This window comes from Musca autumnalis, unplaced genomic scaffold (assembly GCF_047663935.1).
Source record: "Musca autumnalis isolate F117 unplaced genomic scaffold, ASM4766393v1 scaffold_2, whole genome shotgun sequence".
Classification (NCBI taxonomy): Eukaryota; Metazoa; Arthropoda; class Insecta; order Diptera; family Muscidae; genus Musca; species Musca autumnalis.
This window is the reverse complement of record NW_027411755.1, coordinates 151,670,741-151,683,661: the sequence shown is the minus strand read 5'-3', so window position 1 is coordinate 151,683,661 and position 12,921 is coordinate 151,670,741. Positions and strand designations below refer to the sequence as shown.

Genomic DNA, 12,921 nt, shown 5'->3' with positions numbered 1-12,921 from the left:
ATAACTATAATAACGTTTATTTCATTCAAATATTAAAAAAGTCGCGAAAAAAGTCATTTTGAAAAAATTTAAATTTTTTGGTTTTTTGTTAAAAAATGATATTTTTGAATAAAAGCGTTTACGACATTTTTACGATTCTCAGAATTGAAGAAAAATAGTGAGAAATAAATTTTATGTCATTTTAATTATCTCATGTGGCTCTAAAGTTTATTTTCAATTATATATCTGTTTTCAGTGACTTCAAAAAATTGTCCATAATTTTGATAAATTCAAATTTTAAAATCAGTTTGTGCGTGAGGTTTTTTCACCGAATCACCTTATAATTAAGATTTTATGTAATCTTATGGCAAAACTCATCACGCTATGATACAGGGATATGAGGTTGTAAAAAAGTCATAACCCTAATGTGCACAGACCAAAGGGACCGGTAAGAAAAGTGACCCTCTTCAAGCAACTGATCCTGAAGCGCATGGCAGAAAATAAAGATGTACAGGAGTACATTTGTAATTTTGTGACTATAGTGGAAAAGTTGGCAGAGACTGGAATAGCTCTACAGGAGGAGCTGTATGTCATCATGTTGCTAGCCAGCCTGTCAAGATCGTACGACAATCTAGTTGTTGCGCTAGAAGCGAGAGATGAGCTGCCAAAGTTAAGTACCCTGAAGATCAAATTGGGTGAAGAATGTGATCGCCGAAAAGTCAGCACCAACAGTTTTGTATGGGAACCTCGGTGGCAAGTCCATATTCCCTGAGAAATTGGCCCAAAAATCAAAAAACTCCAATAGAAGTCAGAAGTATTGTGTTTACTTCCTTTCTTTAGATCCTAGGCTGTCTGCATAGCTGACTGATACTTTCTTCTTGTTATTAAAAGCTTTCTATAACGGTATGTTTTTCTAAGACGATTCGAATTCAAATTCATTCGAATTACTACAAACTCCTGTTATTGTAGAAAATTTTAGTTTGTCCCAATTTACATTAGGCGAGTTTACTTGCGGCAATTGTCAGTTTGATGGAGAGAGAGTTGAGGCATATGGTAACCCTTTGCCTCTCAGCCCCCTCTCTCACCTACAAACTGACAATTGCCGCAAGTAAACTCGCCTAATGTAAATTGGGACTTTGATTGAAACGCAAACGACTAAAATATTTTTCAAAAAAATTGAATGCCCATATTTTACGCGACAATTTTGTTATCGAACAGCATTCAGTAAAGATTTCTTCAAATTTGTACAAATTTTTGGTTTATCGTACAGATCCTAATACCCATATTTGCGGCACTAGTAAATGCATGAATTACAACAACTAACAAATTTACAAAAACAACATTGTTGCGTCTGAAAATTTAATGTCAAAGAAAATATATTTCGCTTGTATAAAAAATATCTGTGTACAACAGCTTTGTTTAAGCTTCGCGTATAATATTTTAACGTTTTCTTCTAACTTTTGTGGAAATTTCGCGCAAAAAAATTTGACAGCAAATGAAGACTACAACCTAACGTCAACTATTGGATCACCTTGTTAAATTCGCCTTGTCTTAAATAAAACAAATTTGAATCAAAATGTAAATATAAAGCATACAGAACTGTCATATGTCATTGTTATTACACGTTTACGACGAAAGGAAGTACCTATTTTATGGTAGCAAATTTCGAAGTTACAAATTTCATGAGTAGACCCTATTACATTTTGAAAACCAAATTTACAAAAAAAAAGTAAAAATACAGCTGATTGTCTCTTCTATCTTATATAAATGTGCCTTGGCTACTTATAATTGACATATTAAACAGTTATCTAGACAGAAATCGGCTTGAAGTGAAATTGTTGCTATATTCAAGTTAAATTTATTTAGGAAGTTTTTTAACATTTTTTCCATTGTAAAAAAAACAAATTCCTATTATGTCATGTTATTTTATTTATTGGTTTAAATAATTTCTTTTATTATTTTCTTTGTTTGCTTCACAATAGAGTAATGACACCTGACTTTAATGCGTTTAGGAATTTCCTCCCAAAAAAAAATAATACTGCAACACCTTGAAATGGTAAATTGTGCGCAGGTGTTTGTTATTTTATAAAAATTTAATGCCAAATAATAACAATAACAATTGAGCAGCAGTAACAACAACACATCAAAACATTGGCCCTATTGTTTGTAAAGAAAACCTTTTGTGAATTTTAAAAACAAACTTTATTTTGTGGAGCGAGATAACCACAACTACGACGACCACTCCCAAGCTCGACTTGATTCATAACATCAACGAAGAGTATTGCAGAGAAATTTACTCAGGCTAGAGTTTGTGAGAGAGAAAATTAAAAAAGAGTTGAGATTTACCATGAAACTATCGGTGAGAGAGCGCATGAAAAAGAGCGACTCTTGGAAAAAACATAAATATTACACAATTCTTGTTGTTAAGACCATGTTAAATTTTAAGACAATTCTCCATATAAAGTTTTGATCATTTAATGGTCAGCGGGCTTAAATCACACGCACATAAACGAACGCACACATAACACACACATTTTTACTATGGCTCACATAAAATCACGTTAGTTAACTGATTATTGTTGGGTGTTTTCTTATTTGAAATAGAAAAATGCCTAATCAGCAGAGTCGAAAATGTAATACGCTACACAAGTATTGGAAAGAAAAATATAATAAAATTATTACAGCAAAACGAAATCGGAAGTCGTGCAATGTACATTCATTTCGATGCTGTGCACATGGAGTGGTGAAAAAGACTAGAGTTGTTTAGTTGCGGAACTAACTAGTTTCAAAGAGCTATTCCGGACAAGGAACTATTGGAACCATAAACAGTTATTGCGTTCTCAAGGTTCATTCTCCCTCCTATAATTCCACACTCACTTCGATCTATTTCGTTTGTTTTGTTCTTTACATGATAAAATTTTAAGGTGGCGCAAAACGCCAGCGTAGTAGTTTCAATCTGTCAAATTTTTTGTTATTGTGAATAAATTGTATGAAAATGTAAACAAACATTTTGATATCTTGACGAATTTTCGGCCAAAATTGAGTTGTTGCTGTGCTACTTAAGTGACCTGGTAAATAGTTCTTGGTTCATTATTTAGATGCGTTAACTCAAGAAAGAAATCCATTGAACTATATCGGTCTCGGAACTATAGAACTAGATTAAGGAACAAGTTGGTCCACTCTAAAAAAAGTATTCCGTTCTCCAAAGTATATAAAGTTCCAAAATGTTATTATAAAATAATGAATTCAAACTAAGGTTTCAACGTTTTTGCGGTTATTCACATGACGGAGTGAAGTTGAAGTTCTTGTCGAAATCTGAACTGGTGATTGGAACGGCTAATAAAAAAACCTTTGGATGGTGAAGTGTTATCAGTTGCGCTTGTAATAAATGCAGAACGGACGAAGTAAACTCACTCAATTACATCACAATTCGTAAAATAGACAATATAGGAGGGGAACTAGAAAAGTTTCTGGCCTAGGCAAGATGTAGTGTTGCCAGACTCTATTTGAATTTTTTGGAAAGTTTGACAGTTTTTAGCCTCAGCGTACTCAGGACAGACATACGATCATGTGTGACAATCTGGTTTAAAGAATGCAATCGTGGCCGACACTCGCCAAAAAACGAAGGTTGTTGTGCCAGTAAAAAATTAGGCCGTGCGAGAACGGATAATGTTATATAGCGCGAAATAGAGACATCCTTGGGCATTTCTTCCACCACCTGGCCGCAAAAAAGAGTTTTTTTCGTTAAATCCAGCACAATTTGACAATCGCTCAAAAAGGCTCTTGTCGGCGGCGCTTCAAATAACGTTTATAAGATCGTAGACGAATTTTGGATCCATGCGTATGAATCCGAAACAAACCAATCGACCGCGAGCCAAATCCAACGAAAGTTGTTTATGGAAGAAGCACTTCAAAGCAAATGGTCGCCCGTTTCATCGGCTAAACTGAACATGCAACTACTATGTGGAACGTAGTACTGAAATCTTCGGAGAAATACGAAAAACGAACAAAAGAAGATGAATCATTGTGCACCATGACAATGTGAGCTTTCACACATCGATTTAAACCTGCGCTTTTTGACCTGACAATACGTGGAATTGATGGGTCATCCGCCCTGACGTGGATCCTAATATCTTCATTTAATTCCCGCTCATCAAGAACAAAAGGTGTGGTAAACGATTTTCGTCGCCACAATACGCTGTTGAAGCGTTCAAAACCAATCTTTTGGAGATGTCTCAATCTGAGTGGAGAAAGTGCTTGAACAATTTGGTTGAGTGGATAAAAAGTTGTAAAAATCATGCTGGGGACTACTTAAGAAAAAATAAAACTATTTTTGATGGTGATGGCGTTTTCTTTATTAGGCCAGTATCTTTTCCATACATATATCCAGGTTCCTAAGAAAATTTTGATTGAGAGCTATTACCTTCTTTGTGACAACGACACAATATATAAGAAGATCTCGAACATGGTCAAAAATACCACCAATTTCCTCGATTTTAGCTCAGTCCCTCGATCCTTAAAACCCGAAGGAGGTGATTAAGTTTCTCCGCTCACAGTAAGAAAGTTACGTTAATGTAAACACAGAGTGCATCAGTGTAACAGTCGTGTTACACCTTCTTATTTGCTGATCGTACCAAATTCACCACAGTATGGGCCCCCAGTCCGTTTATATGGAACTAAAACTGATAGTATTCCGACCTGATATTTTTTTGGTCATAATAAACAGCAAATATCCGGATATACTGGAGGGCAACATGGCTTCAAGAATGCGAAATAAAGAGACCTGCCATGGTGATTTCCCAACAAGCGTATTCTCGAACAAATCCACCTTCGTCTGACCCAAAGTGTAGGGGCTTTCTGGTCTGCGTTAGACAAAAGGACGGTGACAACTATTGCCTAATCCTGGTGATGCTATAGTCAGTCAACGGAAACTGAAAACTTTTTGGAATACTGTCGCATTGGTCTCTATCCAATGACAATTAAATGTGGAAGTTAGGTTAAAGGACCTTACAGCTCGGTGCCAAGTCTGGCAAGTCCGATATCGTTGTTGTAACTGCTACAGATGTAGCACAGAGGTAGGCTGACTTCGATTCACGAGGAGACAGTTCATCCGCAATTGAGTTTCCTTCGATGTTGCAATGAAACGAGATCCAACACAAATTTATGAATGATTTTACTTCCGGATGTTTGTGAAACAATTATTATTAAGTCCAAGCCCCGTAGATTGAAAAAGGAAGTTTCATAAGGTGAGTTGATATCTCCGGAACTGTTTAACCCCTACCTCTCATGTATTTCATCCCCTCCAGACGCCATTGAGATCGTAACGTATGCTGATGATTATCTTGGCATCAGGTACCTTCCCTTATGTCATTTGTAAAAGTCTGAACTCCTATTTGACGGATCTTTCCAACTTTTTCCACGCGAGGAATATGAAAATACCCGCCACTTACTCTACGGTCATTCAGTTAACCATATGGACGGCAGAGGTGAGTACTGAGTTGAATGTCATGGTCGATGCCAGCAGAATTCCGACCACCAACCTTCCAAAATTCTAGGGGTCACATTCGACAGCATCTTCACGTCGTCTGCGCATGCCAAATCTATCTGCGACAAGCTGAGATGTAGGAACAACGACCTCAAGTCCCTTGCCGGCAGCACTTGGTTAGCAGATAAAGAAACCTTGCTGACCACATATAACGCGATAGACCGGTCTGTGGTAAGCTAAGCGGCGCCTGTTTTGTCCACGAATACAACTGCAACGCGATGGAAAATTTTGCAAAGCTAACAGCGACAAGGTGAGATGTAGGAACAAGATCCTCAAGTCCCTAGCCGGCAGCACTTGGGGTACAGATAAAGAAACTTTGTTGATCACATATGTATAACGCGATAGGTGGGTCTCTGGCGAATATAAGTGCAAGGCGATGGAAAAATATTCAAACCTGTCAGAATGCCTCACTGAGATATGAAAAAGTGTTCCTCCTCATATCTTCAGTGGACCACCTACATGAGGAGACACAGATTCTTCCAGTACAGTACAGCTTTCTTTCGTTGCAGTACTTGCTCGGGTGTTACAACGAGAGCCATCCCAATCACCATAGGTTGGATAGGACTTCCCCACCCAGGTATGTCTGGAGGGATCTTCATGATCTAGAAATAAAGGTCCAACGTTACAAGAGAGAACCCCTAGATGAACAAATCGTGGGGATAGGACTTCCCCAGGCAGGTATGTCTGGAGGGATCTTCATGATCTAGAAGACAGAATCCCTAGATCAGTAAACCTTCACACAGATGCAGTCGCACTATCACACTAACGTGGGAAGAACATCGCCCATCTATCGCAACTGAGGAGCTTAAGCTACCACGACAAACCGGTGTAGTTTTGCCTCAACTACGCTCGGTATGGTGCAGCGTCTAAATTCCTGTAGGACAAGGATTGATGACACCGTGCAAAACATCTGTCCAGCATCGACACTAGGGTTATGACTTTTTGACATTTTTCCTCAAAAATGATTTCCTGTAGCAGGGATGAATGAACTTTTGCCTAATAATCACTATGCTATCGTTTATTCCATTGAAATATAAAAAAAGTTCACGCACAAATCGATTTTAAAAAAATAATTTTTTGAAAAAATATATGAAATGAAAAAATTTTTTTTTTTCAAAAAAATATTTTTTGTTGCACGAATGAATAAATATAAGCCTACTAATAACTATAATAACGTTTATTTCATTCAAATATTAAAAAAGTCGCGAAAAAAGTCATTTTGAAAAAATTTAAATTTTTTGGTTTTTTGTTAAAAAATGATATTTTTGAATAAAAGCGTTTACGACATTTTTACGATTCTCAGAATTGAAGAAAAATAGTGAGAAATAAATTTTATGTCATTTTAATTATCTCATGTGGCTCTAAAGTTTATTTTCAATTATATATCTGTTTTCAGTGACTTCAAAAAATTGTCCATAATTTTGATAAATTCAAATTTTAAAATCAGTTTGTGCGTGAGGTTTTTTCACCGAATCACCTTATAATTAAGATTTTATGTAATCTTATGGCAAAACTCATCACGCTATGATACAGGGATATGAGGTTGTAAAAAAGTCATAACCCTAATCGACACACTGCACCTTTTCAACGTCAGTCCATATAAACCTATTAGTCATGCTACAGGTCGCAATTTTGATTTTTCGTGTCCCAAGGAGGAAGAAGCCTATTGATTTTGGTGATGGTCGGATAATATTCCAGGGTGGAATGGGCAAAAAACTTATTTGGAAAAAAATTCAAAGTTGTAATATTGAATTAAGCAGAATAAATATACTGAAATACTATAATAAATTATACTGTTACAACAATTTTTTTAATCCGCGTTGGGCGCCATTTGTATGTAAAGTTCAAAAATTTTCCATGCTGTATCAAATCATCTCTTTGTGTCTACAATAAAATGTTCTCAATCTTTTATCGGTTCGATCGGAGGTATTAATCGCATGAATACCTATGTCATGTGTCGTGTTTTTATCTCGCATGTTCATCGGTTCGATCGGAGGTATTAATCGCATGAATACCTATGTCATGTGTCGTGTTTTTATCTCCGCATGTTCTTACCCAACCTCGTTGAACAATTTTTTACAGCGCGAAATCTAATTCCTTTATGAGGGGTTTCGTCATCAAGACCGAATTTTCCGCTAATGGAATCAATAATATTCTCCCATATGTCCAACTTACGGTGTTTAAAGTGATTATATCGGGCAGTTGCATACACACGTTTAAATAACACTCCCCTCACGTATAGTGTAGGGTACACAAGTCCAAACATCTTGGAATCTTGAGGCACATTCTGTTTAAAATAAAAACACCAGTCATGGCTTAAACACACAACACAACTTCACACACACTCATACTACCCATGCATATACGGATACGTCATCATGTGCCCGACCCGTCACCACCACCACACCGTTATGTTGAAAGAAGACTAATAGAGTGGGGGCTGTTTGTGGGAATTAAAGAAAAAGTGGTTATAACTGGTTAGTTGTTTTGGTTATTACACATTGTTGACTGGATGGATGGCTCTAAAACAATTTTACTTTTTTCGGGTAGATATAGAGAATAATGGTGGTCACCAAGGCAACTTTCGGTTAGTTGTTCCATAAACTTTTTTTGCTTTTGTTGTGGAATACACAAAGTTTAACATGCCAATGCACTTAGGTGTACCTTTTTTAGTTCGTTAAATGCAACAGCACACGGCAATACTTGCAAGGTACAGGCAAAACACTGTCAGGCACAGACACACACTTCTTTAAAGTGGAGAATAAGAATTCTTCACTTCTTTTTTATTATTTTTAAAATATTTTTTCTTTATAAATATTTAAAATAATTTTTATCGAAATTCACTTGTATAAACAATATTTTTATTTAATTTTTTGCAGTCTAAGCAACTATACGCGATGACTGAATAGCTTTAAATGGGGGATACACCTTAAAAATTCATTCGATTTCCATAAGAATTTCATCTCCGAACAAACGAAAGAGAGAACTGTTGAATATCAATTAAGCATAGATTCGTTTAAAACGGAGTCACACAAGCTTGAAAACAAACACTCACACACACACGAGAAGAGCAAGTGAACAAGAGAGGTTTAAACTTTAACCAACACAACAACAATTTAAGCCAACTTCACAAATGAGTCAAAAGAGAGCAAAACAATCTCGCGTTATAACCGTTTGTTGTTGTATTACTACGATTTAAGCGGTTATTTCGAACACCGAACCTTACCTAAACACACTCCAAATGTTACTAACTTGTGGTGGGTTTTATTTGTGGCGACCAAGCCCCAAACTCATTGACTACTGCTACAGCCACAGAAATGAGAATGGAGGGAATTTTGTGTTAGCTTAACAGCTTTACAGAGTGGCTTGGCATATAGCCAACATGAGTGGCAGACAGACAGACTGGCTAAATACTCAAAATACACACCGACATAGCGTGAGTAGTTAGTTGGAACGATGTGGTGACTAAAGTAACATGTCATATTCTCATTTGGGTATTAATTGGACGAATTGAGTTTACATTCCATAAAAAGCAAATAAGGGGAAATATTAAATTACACCGAAAGAAAATTTATCGAAAATTGGATGAATTAAATGATAACATTTGTCAAAAGATGGAGTTAACCTCTGCTTTTGCAACAGCAGCTTATGATACTAGCGTCAATCTAGCGTTAACAATAACGCTACGAGGGGCACTAGAAAACCTTCTGGCCTAGGCAACACGCAGTGTCGCCAGTCGTCATTTGACATTTTTGGAAAGTTTGATAGTTTTTAGCCTATGCGTACTCAGGACAGTTTGACATACGACCATGTTTTGGGTTGTTTACAGTGATATGAAAAAATCATTTTCCAAAAAAATGGAATTTACTTCTGAACATTTTCGTCCGATAATTTTTCACAACTTTGGATAATCACGACGTGGATAATCACGCCAAGAGTGCATCGATCAGGACCATCCCATAGCACTATGAAAAACTGGCTTAATTCATTAAATTGTGACCTGACACTCGCCAAAAACGAAGGTCGTGAGGGTCGCCCAAAAACGGAGGTTGTGCCAGAAAAAAGAAAGTCGTGCGTGAACGGATAATGCAAGATCGACATGTCATATACCGTGAGATAGAGGCCTGCTTAGGCATTTCTTCCACCAACTAACATTTGATATTGCATGAACACCTGGTCGCAAAAATGGATTTTTCTCGTTAGATCCAACAAAATTAAAAATTGAATTGGTGCAAAGAAATTGAGAATAAAAAGAATCGCGGTGCTTCAAACGGCATTTAAAAGATCGTCACAGACGACAAATCTTGGATCTTTGCTTAGGAGCCCGAAACAAAACTGGGATCGACCGTTTGGGTCCTCGAAAGCGAGTCAAATCCAACGAACTGACCGTGAGCCCACTCTATGGCTTCAGAAATGTAGACCGGTTAATTCTGAGTGTTACACTACAATTTGTTTGCCTGAAGTCTCCTGAGGAATTCGAGAAACGAACAAGAGAAAACGAATCGTTCTGCATCATGACAACGCGAGCTCTCACACATCTATTCAAACCAGCGCCTGTTTGACCTAACAAAACGTGGAATTGATGGGTCATGCGCCGTACAGCTCTGACTGGCGATCCAATGACTTCATTTGATTCCACCACATCAAGAAAAAAAGCGTGGTCAACGATTTTCGTCGCCAGAAGATGCTGTAAAAGCGTTCAAAATCATGTTTTTGGAGGTAGTATCTCAATCAAGCCACTCTAAACAAACCAATACAAGAACTGTTAAACTTTCAAAAAATGTCAAATAATGCCTGCCGATACTGCGTGTTGTCTATACCAGAATGTTTTCTAGTGCCCCTCGTAGAACGCTATTATTTTGCATCCACATTGTCAACGTGGCTCCATGTTTTGGTATAGCCCCCTCAAACGGGACCTCTCGATTTTCGGCATTCTGAGGATTTTAGCTAAATTTTTAAACAGAATTTGCTATTATTTGATGTTCTCATTGGTCACAAAACCTCTCCACCAAAAATTGTCTATATAGGTTAGAATGGTTTTAACTCAAAGGGAAAAATTCGATGTCGAATTTTTTAATGCGGCACCACCCTAAAGTAGTAAATTTTGTTAGATTTTAAGATTGCCAAAATGTTCGTATAAATAGAAATTATCAAACTTCGTATTTGTCTTCTAGCCATTCACATCCGATATGCCTGATAAGCTGAATTAAACCACAGGCGAAATTATCGTAACATATTAGTTGGCTGTGTGGGACTTTGCTAGAATTCACACAATACAAACTCCTTAGGGCATGTTAGCTCAACTGATTACGAACTAGCTCTAAGTTGACATCTGATGTTCTCCCCCAAAAATTGTCAACTTGGGTCAATATTTTTGTATAACCCCTTATAACGCTACATTTTATGTCCGAACTATTTGTAATTTGATATTTGAGGTTACCAGTGCACTGGTCAGATTCGAGTTAGGAAGGGTGATCCCCCTCCAGTTGTTGCAGACTGAAAAGTCGCCTTTTTCGAGAGTTTTATGATTTCTCCGTGCGTCGAACTGTTTGGTTGTTGTTGTTTTTGTAACGTCATATGATATGTTTGCAAGTTCGTTTTAGCTTAATCTGGCTCTGGGTCTATATCCAGCTGTAGAAAAGTGGCTGCTTCGATGGGTTGTAGTCACAATGCTACTGGAATTAGTTATGTAAGTTTGGCAGGACAGTTGAAAAAGCGCAGTGAGTCGTGCGGCATGCTGGGCGGATGTTTTTTGCACGGTGTTATCAATCCTAGTCAAATTCGAATTTTGAAGGCTGCAACATCCCGAGCGTAGTTGAGCCAATAATACTGTGTTTTGTCATGGCAGCAGACGCCCCTCAGCTGCTATAAATGGGGGATAATCTCCGACGAACGCAATCACACGATAGTTGTTTATGACATCGGCGACCGAATCTGAATGCTATTTAAACCTGCTTGCAGATCTACATATATCATGAAGATCCCCACCCAACATGCCGGAGTAGGGCTCCTATTCACCATATGGTGATTAGGATAGCTATGACGGTTACAACCGAGCAAGTACTACAACGAGAGCATGTCATTGTGTTACAGTACTGGAAGAATCTTTGTTTCCTCATTTAGATGGTCCCTGAAGAGATGAGTTGCAGTTCTTAGGCCAGCATTTTGACAGGTTTGAATATTTTTCCATAGCATTGCACTTATATATGTATATTCGCAGACCACACTGGGGCCGCATAGCTTACCGCAGACCGAACTATCCAGTTATATGTGGTCAACAAGGTTTCTTTATCTGCACCCCAAGTGCTGCCATCTAGGGACTTGAGGACCTTGTTCCTACATCGTAGCTCAGGACTTGCATATGTCGTCGATTGTGACCCCTAGAATTTTGGGATAATTGGTGATCGAAATTCTGCTACCATGACAATACACTCTGTGATCACCTGGGCAGTCGTCCATGTGGTGCCGCATATTGCTCGCGTGGAAAAATATAGTAAGATCAGACAAATAAGAGTTCAGCCTTTCACAAATGACATCAGGGAAGGAACTCGAGCACAAGATCGTACAATCTTCCGCATACGTTACGATCTCAATACCGCCTATAGGTGGTGGAATACAGGAGAGGTAGAGGTTAAACAGTTCCGGAGATATCAGCTCCCTGCTTCAATCTACGCGACTTGGACTTCTTATTTGTGAATTTCACGTACGAGTGGTGTACTCACATATGTATAAATAATTATTGAACGTTTCAAACTTTAGCGGAGGATAGTGTGCTCACAGTCCTCAAACAGCGTGGAGTGTTTGACAGTATCAAAGGCTTTTGATAAGTCGAGCGACACCATCACTTTTCTATGGCACGATTATTCTGGTGGAGTCCTCGCCTAATATGTGTGGAGATAGCGAGTAGCGATATGCTTTTTACTCAGCCAATGCTGATGGATAACGACCTTTGTTACGGACTACAAATCGGTATGTACAATCGCTACGAAATCGGTCGGTACGATTCACCCTTGCTGGCATCCTTTCCTAGCTGTAGCGGGACCACCATGTCCATTTTCCAGACTTCGGGTGGCTAGTGGAGAATTTTAGTGAGATACTCTACTTCCGGCTCATCCAGCTGTTTCAGCATTTCCATGGAGATTCCATCAGGGCACTCGAAACATCGTCCATTTTAAATTGTGGTGGTTCCTCATGGACAGGAAAAGATCTAATGCGATGTAGTATCCTCTTCGCCCTACCCCCTAAATGCTCAACAAATTACAGATTAAAATAACATGAGCTCCTATTTGTATCAGTCTGTGTTACGTTGCCAAACGTGACTGAAGTTCTATCTTCCTTCGTTCCAGGGTTTAAAATTGACTTAACCGTTGCCAGACCTGCTGACACGATGATTACAT

General features: G+C 38.0%; 1 protein-coding gene across 9 annotated transcripts in view; it reads right to left on the bottom strand.

Moving 5' to 3' along the window:
• Positions 1–12,921, bottom strand: part of vari (MAGUK p55 subfamily member vari) — a 75,266-nt gene that overhangs the window by 24,137 nt on the left and 38,208 nt on the right. The window contains exon 1 of one of the 9 annotated variants that reach the window (XM_073969563.1): positions 8,189–8,773. The exons of 6 other annotated variants lie outside the window; for them this stretch is intronic. The gene's annotated coding sequence lies outside the window, so the exon portion shown is untranslated. Of the gene's footprint in view, positions 1–8,188; positions 8,774–12,921 lie in introns of those variants that run through there. 2 more of the 9 variants (XM_073969566.1, XM_073969565.1) reach the window with 2 other exon arrangements.